The sequence below is a fragment of the Brachyhypopomus gauderio genome, chromosome 19, assembly GCF_052324685.1.
Source record: "Brachyhypopomus gauderio isolate BG-103 chromosome 19, BGAUD_0.2, whole genome shotgun sequence".
NCBI lineage: Eukaryota > Metazoa > Chordata > Actinopteri > Gymnotiformes > Hypopomidae > Brachyhypopomus > Brachyhypopomus gauderio.
In genome coordinates this window covers 894,928-907,427 of record NC_135229.1, presented here as the reverse complement: position 1 = coordinate 907,427, position 12,500 = coordinate 894,928, and the positions used below count along the sequence as shown (strand labels likewise).

Below are 12,500 nucleotides of genomic sequence, written 5' to 3'. Positions count from 1 at the left end.
GAGGGAGTGAGTGAGTGAGTGTGTGTGTGTGTGTGTGTGAGGGAGTCCTCACAGTCAGACTGCCTTGCTCACACCCCCACACACACCCTTCACATCTCCCCCAGAAGTGTCATAATAATCCATATAAAGGGGCGGAGACAGAAGTGTCATAATAATCCATATAAAGGGGCGGAGACAGAAGTGTCATAATAATCCATATAAAGGGGCGGAGATAGTCATCATTATCAGTATAAGGGGCGGAGACAGGAGAACCTTTAGTGGTTAGTAATATAGTTAGTCATGGCAGCAGTGTAGCTCAGTCGTGCCACACGCCGTCACATCTCCAGATGGTTCATTATCCTGTGGTGCTGCGATCACCTCTCTAATGACAACCACAGCAGGGCAGTGTACCGGCCTGCCACGGCTCGCACGCTCGCTCGCACGCACGCACGCTCGCTCGCACGCACGCTCGCATGGCAGCAAAACTAGAAAACACAGACGGTTCTGAGGGGGAAGATTCCAGCGTTGCTGTCGTGTGACTGAACTTCCGTCTGCGGACGCGTGTCTAAAGACTTTCGTCTACGTCTGGTTGGCCGCCCCTCCCCCTCCTCCCCCTCCTCTCTCGTCGTGTATCTCCTAGTCCCGCTCTCAACACGGTTTCTGTTCCTCACCGTCAGATGTTGGTCACGTTTCTTCTTCTGTGGCCTCGTGGTGGAACCTCTCCACCCTAGGTTTGTAATCTGTGCGTGATCGTTTGAGATCAGGGTACGGTGTTTTGAGATCAGGGTACGGTGTTTTGAGATCAGGGCATGGTGATTTGAGATCAGGGTACGGTGATTTGAGATCAGGGTACGGTGATTTGAGATCAGGGTATGGTGTTTTGAGATCAGGGTACGGTGATTTGAGATCAGGGTACGGTGTTTTGAGATCAGGGTACGGTGATTTGAGATCAGGGTACCGTGTTTTGAGATCAGGGTACCGTGTTTTGAGATCAGGGTACGGTGTTTTGGGACCCAGTCTAGAACCCTGCACTGTTTCTGTACGCGTCCACACCACTGCACCCCACCGACACACCTGGTCAAGTGACGTCTGGTCAGGGGGGGGGTGGGGGGGGGGGGGGGTCTGGGCTGCTAAATGCAGTATCCATCTGAAAATAACATACAATTACCTCCCACATCCTGCTGTAATCTCAGGGAGAGAGAGAGAGAGAGAAAGAGAGAGGGAGAGGGAGAGAGAGAGAGGGGGGGGTGTAGATAAGCACAGGCGGTGACACCCTGGCTGAGTTCTGGTGTGAGAGGTTCTGAATCCTCACACACATCATTACCAACAGACCTGATTGATCCACTCCAGCAGATTCACCTCCACCGCGTGAGACCTGAACACGGGTCACTCCTGCTGCAGGCGTGTGTGTTCAACACTGAGATGTAGTGAGATTCAGCACTACTCACACTCACAACCTGAGGGATTCTCACTCCCCTGGACACTCTGTGGGACCAGCACAGCAGGTGTGACCCAGGACACCGTCCACATTCACCAGTAAAAACAGGACTGGTCCCCCTAAGAAGACATGAACACAGACAGCGTGGCGGGCCAGCGGGTCTACACCGGTCAGGTCTCAGTACCGGCACGCTGAAGTCCACCGCTGGGACAGTGGAAACCGGCCAATAGATTACGGTGACCAGACCGACACGCCTGTCACCCCCAGCAGAGCAAACCAGAGAAAGTTACACAATAACTGATGTAATAAACAAACAAACAAACAGCGTTCAGGGCGTTTATGGAGTAACATCACAACTACACGTACACACGTCTGTGAAAACGGGCCGGTATTTGAGCTCTCCCGCGCGCGAGCCCGTGACACGCGGACAACCGGACGGGGCGCGGGACACGTGTCCCCGGTGGCCTCTCCAGACGGTGGTCGCGTGCTGCCCGGTACGTGCAGGCGGGTCCGGGGAGGTGTGGTCTAGTCAGACGAACGGGGCTCGGTTTCCCGGTGCGGGTGTAACGCGTTTAACGGTTCGGCTGGTGCGTCCCGGTCTGTTCCACACCGGACCGGAACGACACCAAACGGACCCGTGAAGCTTCATTAGTCACATCTGGCGGGGGCACGAGGACAAGCCCGGTGCGCTCGCGCTGCTGTTTTGAGACACAGGACACCACCGAGTTTCTTCTCGTGTCTCCGGTGTCTCTCTGCCCACGTGACTCACCGGCACCGCGGACACGCCACGAGCGCCCCGGACACCGTCACACCGAGCGACTCCACCAGCCGGTGTGTCCGGTGTGTCCACGGGGCTCCACGTGTAACGGCGACGGCGCGTGCTCGGGCGGCCAGGTGGAGAGCGGCGCGCGCGCACCGGCAGGTCAGCTGTAGTTTGTATTCTCATTATGATCAGACTAGTGCGCGCGCGCCGCCAATTAAACCAGTAACGAACACATTTAACTTCATTAACGTTCACGTGCCCGGTTTAGGTCGTTTCTGACGCCGGTTAACGGAGAACGGAGGAGTTTAAACCGGGTTAGAAGTTACGACGTTCCCTTCAAGCACGTGGAGAAACGAAATAAAGGGACGTGAAACAGCGCGAGACACCGGGTACCGGAGGCGCGTGCTTAATAAACGGGTGTTGACACCGTTTCCGTTTCACGCGTAGCTGCTGGGAGCGCACGCGCAGTCACGAGCACAAACGAAACGTACTCACGCGCTCCGGTCACGGGGGGGGGGCTCCGTCCTGCCGGTGGACCGGACAGCGGTACCGGGACACGGTTCTCCACCGAGTACGTCCACGCGCGTCTCCGCCGCTCCGCGCGCGACTGCGAACGTCTCAACATTCCGCCGACAATCACGGGTCTGGAGAGCGGACCCCGTGTCACGTGGCCCGGGAGAGCGCGTTTGATTGGCTGTGGGGGAATACGTCGGTAAGCTACGGCCGCTCGTGATTGGATGAGGGCGAATCCCCGTCGGTGTTGACGGTGGCGGAGAGGAGAGGAATGTGTGAACATCCCGGTGGAAGATAAGCGGGATGGGTGGGGTGGTTCTGGCTCGGTACTGGAGTACATGGTTTATCTAATAAAGACTTATATCCAAAACAGCACATTACATCTGCAACATTTGGACACGGTGGACACGTCTAGGCAGACGAGGTCCTGGTGGTTGTGTTTTTGTTCTAAATGAAACTGCTGGACAGTCCCGTCAGTTTATGGGATTAAAAACAAATACCATTACTTACAATATCATTTATCCATTTTACACGTGACTTTGACTAGGAAGGAAAATGTGGATGAAACATGAGTGAAGTGCAGTCAGGATAAGCAATCAAACCCATAAAACAGCCCGTGATATCTGTGTGTGTGTGTGTGTGTGTGTGTGTGTGTGTGTGTGTGTGTGTGTGTGTGTGTGTGTGTGTGTGTGTGTGTGTGTGTGAAAGAGAGAGAGAGAGAGAGAGAGAGAATGACGTGTTTATGAGTGTAGGAAAGGTGTGTGTGTGAAAGAGAAAAGTCCATGTATTTAAGAAAATAAAATGAAAAATGTAATGGGTGTGAGAATTTTGAGAGAGAGAGAGAGAGAGAGAGAGAGAGAGAGAGAGAGAGAGAGAGTGTGTGTGTGTGTGTGTGTGTGTGTGTGTGTGTGTGTGTGTGTGTGTGTGTGTGTGTGAAAGAGAGAGAGAGAGAGAGAGAAAGAGAGAGAGAGAGAGAGAATGACGTGTTTATGAGTGTAGGAAAGGTGTGTGTGAGAGAGAAAGTCCATGTATTTAAGAGTTTTGAGAGTGTAAGAGAATGTGTGTGTGTGTTTGTGTGTGTGATAGAAGGAGCTGTGTGTGAGAGAGAGTGTATAAGAGAGTGTATAAGAGAAAGTTGTGTGTGAGAATGAGATCTAGTATAAAAGATTGTGAGAGCTGGAGAGGAGATATGACTGTCTCTGTACTCTGCACTGTCTCTGTGCTCTGCGCTGTCCCTGTACTCTGCGTTGTCTCTGTGCTGTTCTTACACTGATCTGTGGAGGACCCTGCAGTCACACGTGAGGGAATAATTAACACAAAAAATCCATCCTGAATAAGATCTGGGCTCCTCCATCCAGGAATGTGCATCAGGAAGGATGTGAGAATACCTCACTCACGTGGAAAATGTACACGTTAAAATAGAATACGTTATATGTAAAAATATACAACAGTGATTGCTGTAGGCCAATATTGTGAAAAATAAAGAACCTATTGTAGAGAAAGATTTAAAATATGTTAATAAATGGAAACACTGGACAGTTTTAAATGTGCTTTAATGTGTGATATAAAATTATATCTGATAACTCAAACACACAAACATGCAGGAACGTTGACACATTTTCTGTGCAGAAGGATAATAATATAATAATAATAATAATAATAATAATATAATAATAATAATACGTAATGAAAATGTAGCAGGATTTCTGCACCCATGGTCTCCATGGTGATGTGTCATCGTTGAGGTCCAGGTGGGGTAGAGTCGTATCATTGAGATGGTTTCAGTGGTTTCTTGTCTAATTTTAGCTAGATGTGTTCACGGCAGTTTGTGGCACATAGCAATATGGGTACAATATTTGAGTTCTAAATGAACATAAATCATAAAGTTGTAAAGCCATGCTGTAATTACTGAGGTGCACATCACAAACCCAGTCAAACCCAGTTAAACCCAATCAAACCCAGTCCACATTCACTAACACCAAAAACCAAATCAGGATTAACAAACCTGTATTTCGAGGTGATCTGCACTTTTGGTTTCTGTTAAAACAGTGAACGTGCAAATATAACAGAATTTTGTTTTGTGTAAAGAATATAAGAGTTAGAACAGAGGCCAGCATGGAGAATTGTGTTATTATTGTAACGTCATATGAGAATAACATAACAGAGGCTGGTGATGTGCATTATTACATGGTGCTTTGAAAATCAATTTAAATGGAGATCACAGCAATACATTGTGCGTGTGTGTATTGTGTGTGTATGTGTGTGTGTGTGAGTGTGTGTGTGTGTGTGTGTGTGTGTGTGTGTGTGTGTGTGTGTGTGTGTGTGTGTGTGTGTGTGTATGTGTGTGTGTGTGTGTATGTGTGTGTGTGTGTGTATTTGCCACCATCATCATGCATTCAACTCTGTGTCTGATCTGCTACACTCAATTACCATGGCAACATTTCAAACCCAGGGATTCAAGCATGTCTTTGCCAAACAGATGCCTATGAAGGAAGAGATCGAAAGAGAGAGAGATGGAGAGAGAGAGTGAGTGTGTGTGTGTGTGTGTGTGTGTGTGTGTGTGTGTGTGTGTGTGTGTGTGTGTGTGTGTGTGTGTGTGTGTGTGTGTGTGTGTGTGTGTGTGTGTGTGTGTCATGATTAATGTACTAATTAGATTTAACTTTTTGGTCTCAAATCAAGTTCAGTCATATATAGTCATCTTAGAAAACTATTGTTTTTAATGTATTTGAGTAATTTGTTTGTCACTACTCTCAGTGTTTATAATGTGTTTATAAATAAATGTACTAAAACTAGTGTTGGAGTAAAACTGTCAGAGCCAAGCTGTGAGACATAGGCGCCCGGAAGATGCCAGAAGCTTCGTTTAGCTGCTGTCTTGGGCTCTCTGTGGAGGAGGATGAAGGCCAGATGTTTGTTAATTGGTGTGATTAACTCTTAACGAGGGGACAGGGCCTTAACGAAGCCCTGATACTGTTTCAGCCACTCACACATCACTCATGTCATCAGCTAATTACAAGTCCCACTACATACCGTCAAACACAATGGGAACACAGATTGTGACTGTGTGTGTGTGTGTGTGTGTGTGTGTGTGTGTGTGTGTGTGTGTGTGTGTGTGTGTGTGTGTGTTTGCTGCGATGTTTTACAACCCTGAAGAAACACCACAGGTAGCCAACAGATTACAAAAGCCAATTTCTTTCTTTCTCTCTCTTTATCTCTATGTCTCTTTCTCTTTCTTTCTCATTAACTCTTTACATATTTATTTATTTCATGTCAGGTCAACAGATGTCAGAATAACATCTCGTGAAATGCATTGGGCAAAAGTCCTTCATCCACCAAGGTGATCACACCTTCACATGGATGAGGGCAGATAAAAACTGGTGTGACCTGTTCAGGCTGCAGGCCAGTTAGAGGAACAGAGGCTTGTGTGTTCATCCAGCCTCAGATTGAACTGACTACTGACTGTGAGAGAAGCAGTCTGCTCAAACACATTTGCCTTGGCTACAGACAGGCATGAGGACAGCATGATTACCTGAGTCAGGTGTGGTACAGTGGAGACAACATAACCAAGTTGAAGCATTTGACTTCACACACACATGAAGACACACACACACACACACACACACACACACACACACGCAGGCACACACACACACACACACACACCCAAAGACAATGAGACACACAGCACAGTGAAAGTGCAGCCCACTTTTGCAAGGTTTGTTACACATGAATTTGCCTTGGTTAAAATAAAATATATATATGTATATATAACGTAAGCTGTTTAGATAAACTAAACTAACTGGAATACAAACAGGAAAATAACCAAAAAGCAAGAATAAAAGACTATTACTAATGAAGACGATTGAGCTTTGAGAAATATTGTGATTATAGATTGAGAAAAATAATATAGAAAATATAGTTCGTTTCTGCGCTTAAAAGGAAAAACGAATTACTTTTTTGACTTGCTAAGTTGTCTCCTTTTCGCGCTGTAAACGTTCCTGTAACACGTGTCAAAGGTCATTAAAGTGAATATCAGATCCATCTTAGTTTAACAAGCACAAAGTGCTGTTTGTGTTTACTTGACCTGTGTAGAGGGCTGGATCTGCCAGAAACCTCCTCTCTCCTCCTCTCTTCTCTCCTCTTCTCTCCTCCTCTCTCCTCCTCTCTTCTCTCCTCTTCTCTCCTCTCTCCTCCTCTCTTCTCTTCTCCTCTCTCCTCTCTCCTCCTCTCTCCTCTCCTCTCCTCTCCTCCTCTCTCCTCCTCTCTTCTCTTCTCCTCTCTCCTCTCTCCTCCTCTCTCCTCTTCTCTCCTCTCCTCTTCTCTCCTCTTCTCTTCTCTCCTCTTCTCTCCTCTCCTCTCCTCCTCTCTCCTCTTCTCCTCTCTCCTCTTCTCCTCTCTCCTCCTCTCTCCTCCTCTCTCCTCTCTCCTCCTCTCTCCTCTCCTCTCCTCTCCTCCTCTCTCCTCCTCTCTTCTCTCCTCTTCTCTCCTCCTCTCTCCTCCTCTCTTCTCTTCTCCTCTCTCCTCTCTCCTCCTCTCTCCTCTCTCCTCCTCTCTCCTCTCTCCTCTCTCCTCCTCTCTCCTCTCCTCTTCTCTCCTCTCTCCTCTTCTCTCCTCTTCTCTTCTCTCCTCTTCTCCTCTCTCCTCCTCTCTCCTCTTCTCTCCTCTCCTCCTCTCTCCTCTTCTCTCCTCTCCTCTCGTCTTTGTGCTGTCAAAGACATGAGAAAACGAGGTAAGACGTATCCGCAGGCGGGCGGTTCATCTCGCGTGATCAAAGCAGTGTCTGGCCTAGATGCTCAGAGATGCGTGGCCCTCGATCACGCCCTCATCTCTTCATTTATTAGAAACTTCATCCCGACCCCCCGACACTACGACTGTTAGTAGTGATCACAATCACTTATAAACAATTTTTCAGTGGAAGTCATGTTTTGTTATCTTGTATTAACATTTAAACATGGTTGTGTAGAATTGATGATTTAATTGTTCTGCTAATTTAGGCTATTTGTATTACACACTACACATTATCAACAAAATTGATGAAGCAGTTGTATCATAATTGTTTCTTAATAATTTATGTATAATAATAACAGTTTCTCTATAATCACTTCTTTCTGGCATACACTGACTATCATCTTTTGCTCTTTCTCTGTCTCAGTCATTGTCTCATTGTCTCCAGCTGTTTCTCAGTCTTCTCTCTCTCTCCCTCTCTCTCTCTCTCTCTCTCTCTCTTTTTCTCCCTCATTCTCACCATTACTTTCCCACAGCGAAGAGATGTTCTAGAAAGACAAAGACCAAACTCGTTCCCCCATACATCACTGTTTTACTTACACACTCCTGGTTTTATTTCACTTCTGTGAGATTTTAATTCAATCTTGTCCATTTCTGTCTTACGTAACTAATCATGTATGATTGTGACTTAATTAAAGGACTTAATAAAAATGGAAGAATAGTCAACATGGTCCCAGCAGCCATGAGAACAGCAGACCTTCACCTCAATATATCCCCATGTAGTCAGGACACGCCTCCAAGCAGTCAGGACACGCCTCCAAACAGTCAGGACACCCCTCCAAGCAGGAAACTAAATAATTCATATTTATATATGTTGTTATATATGAAAAATTGAGTATTGGAGTGGGACCTATAAGCCATATGTAAATAAGGCCATATGGAGACAGTAAAGAGGTAATGTGAGTGGGAGTAAACAGGAAATGTGTGTGTATGTGTGAGTGTGTGTTTGTGTGTGTGTGTGTGTGTTAGAAATGACTAATGATAAAGGACAATTTCCACTTACATAAGCACAATGAAAGGCCATCAGACTGTAAACCAAGTGTGTGTGTGTGTGTGTGTGTGTGTGTGTGTGTGTGTGTGTGTGTGTGTGCGCGTGACTCTGTGTGTCAGTAAATGAGTAAGAATGTGGGTGCCACCATGGCTGTGTAGAAGCAGGTTTTCTCTCTCTCCTCCCTCTCCCCTCTCTCTCTCTCTCTCCTCTCTCTCTCTTTCTCTCCTACTCTCTCCTTCTCTCTCTTTCCTGACCATGACATGGCCTACCCAGCAGGAACATGAGAAGGTCCAGGAGGAGAAACACTCTGCAGTCTGCCATTTCTCAGATGTTCCCTGGGCCTCTGTGGGGAGTGATTCTGAACCATTGACCCCATGACGTGGGAGGTGGGGATAAGTCTGGTAAACACAGAAGATCTTCACAGAAGTGCTGAGTAATAACTGTGCTGGGGTTGATTCTGCCCACCTGAGCCACATTTACATACACACCCCCAACTCTAACACATCTGATTCAGTTATGCCTTATTCATCAATAGTGTATCATAGACCCAGGGTTGCTTGAGTCAAATGTAGCACTGTATTCCTACCCCTAACCCTAGAGTTCCTGCTTACGTCTGAGATATCAGAAGTACACCCTTTAGCAGCAGTTCAAGAGAGAGTGTGAGAGTGAGAGAGTGTGAGAGTGTGTGAGAGTGCATGAGATTGTGAGAGTGAGAATGTGAGAGTATGTGAGAGAGTGTGTGTGTGTGAGAGGGTGTGTGACAGTGTGTGACAGTCTGAGAGTGTGTGTGAGAGTGAGAGCGTGAGAGTACATGACAGTGTGAGAGTGTGTGTGAGAGAGTGTGTCTGAGAGTGTGAGAGTGTGTGAGAGTGTGTGTGAGAGTGTGTGTGAGTGTGTGTGAGAGTGTGTGTGAGTGTGAGAGAATGTGTGAGAGTGTGTCTGAGAGTGTGAGAGAGTGTGTGTGAGAGAGTGAAGTGAAAGTATGCCTGCCAGTCTGACCCAGGATCAGTTCCTCCGTCCACACGTTTCCACTCACCAGTGCGTGTCGGACTGAGCTGTGTCAGCACTTTATGAATAACTTAGTGGATATAATCAGTCCTGATAACCCCCTAGTTCCTCAGTCATGTGACTGGCGGAGAAAAGTGTGATATCATCACGTGACAGTAAAATATAGTACACGTGACAGGTGGTGCTCACTAACGTGGGCCCGGTTCTCCTGTGGCTGGACCAGCCCCGTGTCTTCACAGGGACAGACGCTTCACTGCTGCTGTGTGAGTCATTAAAGGGATTTGGTTGTTTATTAATAGTAGTAAGTTTCACATCATGCAAGAGCTGGACAGAACAACCACACTGTTCACCATGAAGACATCAGTGTGTTGTGTCTGTAGGTGCTGACAGGTGCACTTTAAACACCAGTGACGTGTGTGTGTGTGTGTGTGTGTGTGTGTAATAAATATGTTAGCAAAAGAATGAGAAACATTTTAGCCTTTACACCTCAGTAGCAGAAACATTCGAGACTTTACATTTTGCACATGCTTTGTGGATGTGCACAGTGCACCCAAGCGTGAGGTTTGAAAACCCTGTTTTGAAAAGTCACTGCAGGTAAATCCCACACCTGTACTAACCCCAATACTAACCCTAACCCCTAACCCTAACCCTAATACTAACCCTGACCCTTAACACTAACTCTAATACTAACCCTGACCCCTAACACTTAGCCTAATACTAACCCTGACCCCTAACACTAATTCTAACCCCTTACCTAACACTAACCCTGACCCCTAACCCTAACACTAATTCTCACCCCTTACCTAACCCTGACCCCTGACCCCTAACCCTACTGTGGATAATTCTTAGTCTTGTAGATGTGGCTCTGAACAGAAAACTAAAATCAAGAAACAGGAAGTACACACACTCACACTCAAATGTTCAGTGTCTACATCAGAGCAAGAACGTAAAGAGTGCAGGTGTCTGAAACACGTGTGTGGAGAGTGGGGCGTGTGTGGAGAGTGAGGAGTGTGTGGAAAGTGAAGCACGTGTGTGGAGAGTGAGGCGTGTGTGGAGAGTGAGACATGAAGCAGTGTGATTTCAGGGATCCGTGTGTATTCAGAATCGAGGCCTTGTGAGTACCAACTCATTGTTCTTACTGTGTTAGTCTTGAATGATCCTGGTTCATGAAAAGATTAAAGGTTGCCGCCACCTAGTGGTCATTGATCTTTAGTACAGACTTGATGTATTCGTTATATCGATATAGCGGTGTGAGTCACACACCCTGAGGGCAACAGTACTACTCTCTGTCTTTCTCCCCCTCTGTTCCCTTCGTTTAAAACCTTTTCACTCCAAAATGATACAGTAATGATCTGAACGAACAGCATCCAGTGGGTGAAATCATGAAAAACCTCTGAGGTCACGTGGGTTAGCAAGAGCGCGTTAAAAGGCCAGAGGTGGGCGTTCCAGGTTCACAAAGTGAACCAGGATTTTGCTCAGACTTCCTGGATTGTGTTGATTCCACTAATTTTACCTGCCACTAATTAGAAAATCCAGCAAGCTTGAATAAAATCCTGGGAGGGAGTTTTACTCTCTGAACCTGGAATGCCCCCCTCTGTAAAAGGCTATATCCTATTGTATCTTTACGATCCAAAATCAATCATAATTGATCTTTAAATGACCGTCCCCAACCTCGTTTGACCCCTTACAGGTAAACAGACTGTTCTGTTACTGGGCCTTTAGGTCAGATCTAGAATAAATGAGTTGTGCTCGAACCGGAAGTCCTGCGCTGTGCCTCGTTCAAAAAACCGAATCGGCTGAGAACTGCAAGTGGGCGGGGCCAAGCGCTGAGTGGCTGAATAGCCTGAGATATGTAAATGAGTTTGTTCTCGCGACATATAATGACTGGAGCAAGTGGTTTGTTTTGAAATATTTACATATTACATCAAAAAAATATTTCAGAAAAGTGCAAGAAATCCGGTTTTCAATTATAGGAGTGCTGTAACTATCTGTGGCCACAGCCAGTGTGAATTCTGAAATCACGTGAACACCGCAGAGCAGTTGTACCATTTTACAAAAAAACGTCGAAACGCCGTTTGGGTTCACCTGTACACCTGAGCCCTTGGTTCTGGGCATCGCTGTGATAGGCTCTTATAAAACAGATATCCAGAGATCTGGTGCTTTCTAACTGAAAAGAAGTTCGTGCAAAGCACTGTGAGTGGCATGTGATTTCACTTCTTGACCAGCTGAGGGCGCTTCGAACTATATTTGGAAACCTGCCCAACACAACTGTGTCACATGTCCCATCTGGTGATGGGGAGAGATGTATAATTCAGCAAACCTGTGTTTTTGTGCAGTAGCCTTTTGCTAAAGTGGCTGTAGGCAGTTTGTCTTGTTTCAACCCACCTGATCAGGTAAGTGACCTGTCCACTATGAGCTGGGAGAAGTGTTCAGGTCATTTGTACTGAATCTTCCAAAGCAGCTGAACCCAGGAGAGCTGAAATAGAAGCAGAGCGGCCCTGACCCCTGACCCCACGAGGAGGCACCCTGCAGACACCCTACAAACACCCTACAATACCCGAGGCACCCCAAAATACCCTACAAACACCCTACAATACACTACAGACACACTACAATACCATAGGCACCCCATAATACCCTACAGACACCCTATAATACACTACAAACACCCCACAATAACCTAGGCACCCCATAATACCCTAGAGACACCCTACAATACACTACAGACACACTACAATACCTTAGACAACATACAATACCCTACAAACACCCTACAATACCCTGCAGACATGTTACAGAAACAGTGTTTTCTGAAAAGAAACCTGTTATGCTTAGCCATCCATTCCCTGGAGATCTCCAGCCAGTGTGTGTGTGTGTGTGTGTGTGTGTGTGTGTCTCTTCCCTCTCTTATGCTCGGAGAATGTCTCTGACTCTCCCTGTCTGTGTCCCTCTCTCTGTCCTTTTCTCTGTCCTCTCCCTCTCTGTCTTTCTCTCCCTCTGTTCTCTCTCTCTCTCTGGCCACTAAT

General features: G+C 46.7%; 1 long non-coding RNA gene across 1 annotated transcript in view; it reads right to left on the bottom strand.

The window, feature by feature from the left end:
* LOC143482972 (uncharacterized) overlaps window positions 1-2,815 on the bottom strand; it is a 9,832-nt gene extending 7,017 nt beyond the window's left edge. Inside the window, exon 1 of the long non-coding RNA XR_013122343.1 lies at window positions 2,672-2,815. This is a non-coding gene — a long non-coding RNA (uncharacterized LOC143482972). The remainder of the gene's footprint in view (window positions 1-2,671) is intronic.
* Window positions 2,816-12,500: the final 9,685 nt, after the last annotated feature.